Source organism: Ylistrum balloti, unplaced genomic scaffold (genome assembly GCF_031769215.1).
Source record: "Ylistrum balloti isolate Yb309-2 unplaced genomic scaffold, AGI_CSIRO_Ybal_v1 Utg369706, whole genome shotgun sequence".
NCBI classification, from domain to species: Eukaryota; Metazoa; Mollusca; class Bivalvia; order Pectinida; family Pectinidae; genus Ylistrum; species Ylistrum balloti.
In genome coordinates this window covers 39,850-48,305 of record NW_026781934.1, presented here as the reverse complement: position 1 = coordinate 48,305, position 8,456 = coordinate 39,850, and positions in this window count along the sequence as shown.

Genomic DNA, 8,456 nt, shown 5'->3' with positions numbered 1-8,456 from the left:
AACACTTTCAACTGCTTACATGAAATCAACCATAACCAGCACTCATTACTAGAAACTTATGAATTATCTCCCTTGGTTTTGAATGTGTTTACTTTCATGATATATGAATCTCACTTATAAATTGAAATGTAACTGATGTTGATGCCATTATTCTTTCCCTTGTTTGTATTTTACCTATATATATATACATGTATATTTCGTGTATACTTCAATTATGATATTAATACGTAGCCAAGAGTAATCTAGGTCATTCTGTTATATTTTACAATTCAAGCAAAGTAATGTGTTATGTTTTATAAATTAAATGATAAAACAAAATGTGCAATATATTCCCATGTACCAGAATATTATGCATGACATGCGTTCGATAAACTAGTGTCTGTCGGCTAACCTAATTTTCCATCTCAATAAGCCTTCCCATTGTTAGATTTAATGTCACTGTCAGAGCGTCAATGTATTAGCCAAATAACTAGCTTGGTCCAGTCAGGTTAATTAAACTTGTTGATGTGTTAGGATGTCATTTAAACATCAGCTTATTGGTGCAAAACAAATGAGCTATGCCTTATCAAACTATCTGTTGTGATGTTGTCTGTCAATAAGCCCAGGTCATATCCAGGATGTTTGGCTTATTGAAGGAAAACAGTTATTTTTGTGAGGGATTTATCTTCCTTGCATTCTTGGGTGCTCTACATTTAAATCTGAGCATATAAGTTTCAACAGATAAAATTAGGCGGACAGTAGTAGGAGTATAATCAAGTACCCATGAAAATAGATATTTTCAGAAAACCACGAAATTTGAGCTTCACAAAAAATCTATGATTTTGTAGTATAGTTTACTTATATATGCTAAAGTAGACAGTAAAGTATGGTTAATTAATTTCCTTCTGGCAGAATAGATATATCATCTACATGTTTATAATGTTATTACAGAATACAAATATATTTCAACTTAAAAATGTACCTAATGATTTAAAAAAAAATACTGAGCTGCCTCCATTGATTATATATTTCATTTTTTTTCACTTGTTAAGTTTGCGTCCCTGTAATATAAAAATTATCATCACTGTCATTTATCCTACATGCTGATTGCTCAAAACATTATTTATAGGTCTTAATTTATTGTTATGTTACAACAAACGGGCAGAATCCACGCACAAAAAGCGAATGAAAAACCCTGTCATGCATCCCCAATGTGAATATACCAGTTCAGTAACATATGTTGTAATTTTTGACAATCAAAAGAAAATATCCTGAAAGGTGGTATTCTGATTCTACAGTAATACAGTGATGATGTTGTGTGTGTATTATAACCATGGATTACAGATCTAATGTATTACAATAATGCAATTCGTTGAGGTGAATTTTGCGAATTTTTTAACCTGAGAAAGGAGAAATTAGCCAAAGGCATTAACACATTTTGAAGGTTGACAAATCCTTGTGCTAACTTTTTTTGTTATATGAAACAGCATTTAAGATTGTTTGTATTATAACTGATAACAGTTTATAACTAAAAATAAGTTAGAATTTATTCTGTGTTACTATTCTTAGCCATGGTTACCTATGTATGATGCTAACCTTGTTTCATGGAAATCCCTGTTGCTATTTATAGTCTAGGTTTGTGATCATTCACCAGTTTCAGATCTACATTTTGGTGAAACCTGTTGGAGACCTCTTGGCCAATCATAGATTTTCTCAGTCATATAAAAATGTTTGTTATTTTTGTTCCTTACGTTAGTATATATGCATAAATGTTTTCTGTGTTCATCCACATTGATTTGAAAACATGTTACTAGTGTATTCAGACCTACCTTGATATGTGTGTGACATTTATCATGTTCTGTATACGCCTTAGAGGGGTATCAGTTTTATCAAATATTGATGGCATGACTCACCCCACCAAAAAAAATCTAAATTGATATATAAACATGTCAGGGAAGGTCCAAATACACCTGTAACATCTATAACTTATCAATTATATAATCTGGTGCTTAATTAATTGTTTATTACTCCAAATTGAAAAAATATCCTGCTGGTGTTTACTTGTTTATAGTTTGATTTCATAAACCTTTTGTGTTTAATGTTATGGAAAGTTATATTTTTGTATTAGGTCAGTTTGATATTGTTTATGTTTTCTGTTGTTTGTAGATCCTTAGTTACAAGCTGATGGTACATGATGCTGTTTATAAATGTCTGTGGTGCCCCATCATCATTAATAAATTAATCACAAGCCGTGTGTTTGTGTAAAGCCAGACATTATTTCTGATGTCCCAAGCCCCTGTGTTTGTATAGAGCCAGACATAATTTCTGATGTCCCAGGCCCCTGTGTTTGTATAGAGCCAGACATAATTTCTGATGTCCCAGGCCCCTGTGTTTGTATAGAGCCAGACATAATTTCTGATGTCCCAAGCCCCTGTGTTTGTATAGAGCCAGACATAATTTCTGATGTCCCAGGCCCCTGTGTTTGTATAGAGCCAGACATAATTTCTGATGTCCCAGGCCCCTGTGTTTGTATAGAGCCAGACATAATTTCTGATGTCCCAGGCCCCTGTGTTTGTATAGAGCCAGACATAATTTCTGATGTCCCAGGCCCCTGTATTTGTGAAAAGCTTGACTTTATGTCTGATATCGCAAGCTGTATCCCTTTGCTGAATTATACATAAGTCTTAACATAACTCTGTATGTAAATTCATATGTGAAAAAGCGGATGATGTAGAAGAATGATAGCTGTTATAGTTAAGGGGCTGGATATAAGATGATCACGTGTGATTAACTGGGCACAAAAAAACTCTACAGTTTGATGTATATGTGGTACTGTGATAGTAAATCTTCCTTGATTAAGTATACCACTCCAATTGTTAACTATTAACTACGTATGTGTATATATATTAACATATACTGTATTTTTGTCACTGAGAGTTATCTACCTTTGAATATTTCTTTGATGGAACACATGACTTGTATGTGATGTTCGTATGCTTCCCATATTGTAGCAGTGTTATATTTGTTATACAACATTGTATGCCCTGCCTGATGAAAAATATCTTATATATCTTATAATGTTTAAACGTGAAGACACTCAGCTTATTTGTGTGGGATCCTAATCTTATGTTATAGAAACACCGTGAGGTCAGTAAACAAATAAATGTTAGCTGTGATTTCATCAGCTGTAGGTATTAGTACCGTCCCTTTATTTCCTGGTCTTAGATTCCAAGAAATATATATAATTTCTCCTGGGATAGAATTCCTTTTGACCCCCTCCCCCACCCAGATTTATATAAGTTGCGTGTTCCTGAAAAGCAATATGTTCAGGGCGTATTAGTAAAAGCTGCTTACACATTTGGAATAAACATACATAAGGTAAAATTTCTTTATGGCAAGTTTGACATTTTTACAAGGAGGGTACAAAACGAAAATTTACCTTATCCTGTATTTAAGCCGAGTATACGGAACTGTCAGCGAATAAATTTTAACAGAACTAGTTTAGTGTTTCGTCGTTTATGTATAAAATACCCCTTCCAGTTTAAGCATTATGCCAAAAACCCAAAATACATAATACTGATCACATATATCCAGTTTTCTCTTTAAACAAAATTAAAACAAGCCTTTAGAACCAACCTATTCATTCTGGAGATACAATCATTCAGAATCTATGGAGGAGGTGCGTTCGCCTTTCCTGGTATTGTATTAAGTTCTCTGTTGTCCATACAGATCTAGATAAATACATATTAAGTTCTCTGTTGTCCATACAGATCTAGATAAATACACATTAAATTCTCTAGTCCATGCAGATCTAGATAAATACACATTAAATTCTCTAGTCCATGCAGATCTAGATAAATACACATTAAATTCTCTAGTCCATGCAGATCTAGATAAATACACAGTAAGTTCTCTGTAGTCCATACAGATCTAGATAAATACACATTAAATTCTCTAGTCCATGCAGATCTAGATAAATACACATTAAATTCTCTAGTCCATGCTGATCTAGATAAATACACAGTAAGTTATCTGTTGTCCATGCAGATCTAGATAAATACACAGTAAGTTCTCTGTTGTCCATGCTGATCTAGATAAATACACAGTAAGTTATCTGTTGTCCATACAGATCTAGATAAATACACAGTAAGTTCTCTGTAGTCCATACAGATCTAGATAAATACACATTAAATTCTCTAGTCCATACAGATCTAGATAAATACACATTAAATTCTCTAGTCCATGCAGATCTAGATAAATACACATTAAATTCTCTAGTCCATGCAGATCTAGATAAATACATATTAAGTTCTCTGTAGTCCATACAGATCTAGATAAATACACATTAAGTTATCTGTAGTCCATACAGATCTAGATAAATACACAGTAAGTTCTCTGTAGTCCATACAGATCTAGATAAATACACATTAAATTCTCTAGTCCATGCAGATCTAGATAAATACACATTAAATTCTCTAGTCCATGCTGATCTAGATAAATTCACATTAAATTCTCTAGTCCATGCTGATCTAGATAAATTCACATTAAATTCTCTAGTCCATACAGATCTAGATAAATACATATTAAGTTATCTGTAGTCCATACAGATCTAGATAAATACACAGTAAGTTTTCTGTAGTCCATACAGATCTAGATAAATACACATTAAGTTCTCTGTTGTCCATGCAGATCTAGATAAATACACATTAAATTCTCTAGTCCATGCTGATCTAGATAAATACACAGTAAGTTCTCTGTAGTCCATACAGATCTAGATAAATACATATTAAGTTCTCTGTAGTCCATACAGATCTAGATAAATACACAGTAAGTTCTCTGTAGTCCATACAGATCTAGATAAATACACAGTAAGTTCTCTGTTGTCCATACAGATCTAGATAAATACACAGTAAGTTCTCTGTTGTCCATACAGATCTAGATAAATACACAGTAAGTATAGTCCATACAGATCTAGATAAATACACAGTAAGTTCTCTGTTGTCCATACAGATCTAGATAAATACACAGTAAGTTCTCTGTTGTCCATACAGATCTAGATAAATACACATTAAATTCTCTAGTCCATACAGATCTAGATAAATACACAGTAAGTTCTCTGTTGTCCATACAGATCTAGATAAATACACAGTAAGTTCTATATAGTCCATACAGATCTAGATAAATACACATTAAGTTCTCTGTTGTCCATGCAGATCTAGATAAATACACATTAAATTCTCTAGTCCATGCTGATCTAGATAAATACACAGTAAGTTATCTGTTGTCCATGCAGATCTAGATAAAAACACAGTAAGTTATCTGTTGTCCATGCAGATCTAGATAAATACACATTAAGTTATCTGTAGTCCATACAGATCTAGATAAATACACAGTAAGTTCTCTGTTGTCCATGCTGATCTAGATAAATACACAGTAAGTTATCTGTTGTCCATACAGATCTAGATAAATACACAGTAAGTTATCTGTTGTCCATACAGATCTAGATAAATACACATTAAGTTCTCTGTTGTCCATACAGATCTAGATAAATACACAGTAAGTTCTCTGTAGTCCATACAGATCTAGATAAATACACATTAAATTCTCTAGTCCATGCAGATCTAGATAAATACACATTAAATTCTCTAGTCCATGCAGATCTAGATAAATACACATTAAATTCTCTAGTCCATGCAGATCTAGATAAATACACATTAAATTCTCTGTTGTCCATGCAGATCTAGATAAATACACAGTAAGTTCTCTGTAGTCCATACAGATCTAGATAAATACATATTAAATTCTCTAGTCCATGCAGATCTAGATAAATACATATTAAGTTCTCTGTAGTCCATACAGATCTAGATAAATTCACATTAAATTCTCTAGTCCATGCAGATCTAGATAAATACACATTAAATTCTCTAGTCCATGCAGATCTAGATAAATACACATTAAGTTCTCTGTTGTCCATACAGATCTAGATAAATACACAGTAAGTTCTCTGTAGTCCATACAGATCTAGATAAATACACATTAAGTTATCTGTAGTCCATACAGATCTAGATAAATACACAGTAAGTTCTCTGTTGTCCATACAGATCTAGATAAATACACAGTAAGTCATCTGTTGTCCATGCAGATCTAGATAAATACACAGTAAGTTATCTGTTGTCCATGCAGATCTAGATAAATACACAGTAAGTTCTCTGTTGTCCATACAGATCTAGATAAATACACAGTAAGTTATCTGTAGTCCATACAGATCTAGATAAATACACGGTAAGTTCTCTGTAGTCCATACAGATCTAGATAAATACACATTAAGTTATCTGTAGTCCATACAGATCTAGATAAATACACAGTAAGTTCTCTGTTGTCCATGCAGATCTAGATAAATACACAGTAAGTTATCTGTTGTCCATACTGATCTAGATAAATACACAGTAAGTTGTCTGTAGTCCATACAGATCTAGATAAATACACATTAAATTCTCTAGTCCATGCAGATCTAGATAAATACACATTAAATTCTCTAGTCCATGCTGATCTAGATAAATACACAGTAAGTTATCTGTTGTCCATGCAGATCTAGATAAATACACAGTAAGTTATCTGTAGTCCATACAGATCTAGATAAATACACATTAAATTCTCTAGTCCATGCAGATCTAGATAAATACATATTAAGTTATCTGTAGTCCATACAGATCTAGATAAATACATATTAAATTCTCTAGTCCATACAGATCTAGATAAATACATATTAAGTTCTCTGTAGTCCATACAGATCTAGATAAATACACATTAAATTCTCTAGTCCATGCAGATCTAGATAAATACACAGTAAGTTCTCTGTAGTCCATACAGATCTAGATAAATACACAGTAAGTTCTCTGTTGTCCATACAGATCTAGATAAATACACAGTAAGTTCTCTATAGTCCATACAGATCTAGATAAATACACATTAAGTTCTCTATAGTCCATACAGATCTAGATAAATACACAGTAAGTTCTCTGTTGTCCATACAGATCTAGATAAATACACAGTAAGTTCTCTGTTGTCCATACAGATCTAGATAAATACACATTAAGTTCTCTATAGTCCATACAGATCTAGATAAATACACAGTAAGTTCTCTGTTGTCCATACAGATCTAGATAAATACACAGTAAGTTCTCTGTTGTCCATACAGATCTAGATAAATACACAGTAAGTTCTCTATAGTCCATACAGATCTAGATAAATACACAGTAAGTTCTCTGTTGTCCATACAGATCTAGATAAATACACAGTAAGTTCTCTGTAGTCCATACAGATCTAGATAAATACATATTAAGTTCTCTGTTGTCCATACAGATCTAGATAAATACATATTAAATTCTCTAGTCCATACAGATCTAGATAAATACACAGTAAGTTCTCTGTTGTCCATACAGATCTAGATAAATACATATTAAGTTATCTGTTGTCCATACAGATCTAGATAAATACATATTAAGTTCTCTGTTGTCCATACAGATCTAGATAAATACATATTAAATTCTCTAGTCCATACTGATCTAGATAAATACATATTAAGTTATCTGTTGTCCATACAGATCTAGATAAATACATATTAAGTTCTCTGTTGTCCATACAGATCTAGATAAATACATATTAAATTCTCTAGTCCATACAGATCTAGATAAATACACAGTAAGTTCTCTGTTGTCCATACAGATCTAGATAAATACACAGTAAGTTCTCTGTTGTCCATACAGATCTAGATAAATACATATTAAGTTATCTGTTGTCCATACAGATCTAGATAAATACATATTAAGTTATCTGTAGTCCATACAGATCTAGATAAATACACAGTAAGTTCTCTGTAGTCCATACAGATCTAGATAAATACATATTAAGTTCTCTGTTGTCCATACAGATCTAGATAAATACACAGTAAGTTCTCTATAGTCCATACAGATCTAGATAAATACACATTAAGTTCTCTGTAGTTCATACAGATCTAGATAAATACATATTAAGTTATCTGTTGTCCATACAGATCTAGATAAATACATATTAAATTCTCTAGTCCATACTGATCTAGATAAATACATATTAAGTTCTCTGTAGTTCATACAGATCTAGATAAATACACAGTAAGTTATCTGTTGTCCATACAGATCTAGATAAATACACAGTAAGTCCATACAGATCTAGATAAATACACATTAAGTTATCTGTAGTTCATACAAATTTTCTGTCGTTCTATGTTTCAGGTTGACAAGTTTATCCGATGTTCTGTAAATGCATTGTAAGCATTACAGTTTTAACTTTTTTTAATTGTTTCGAAGTTTCATTCGGAATCACGTGGCCGTCCACAGCCGCCATTATTACCTGACTATTGTTGGTTATGGTATCACGATTGACTTCATTTGGCGTGAATAAAAAACAAAAAACTGGTTGTGTATAAATAATTTATTTAA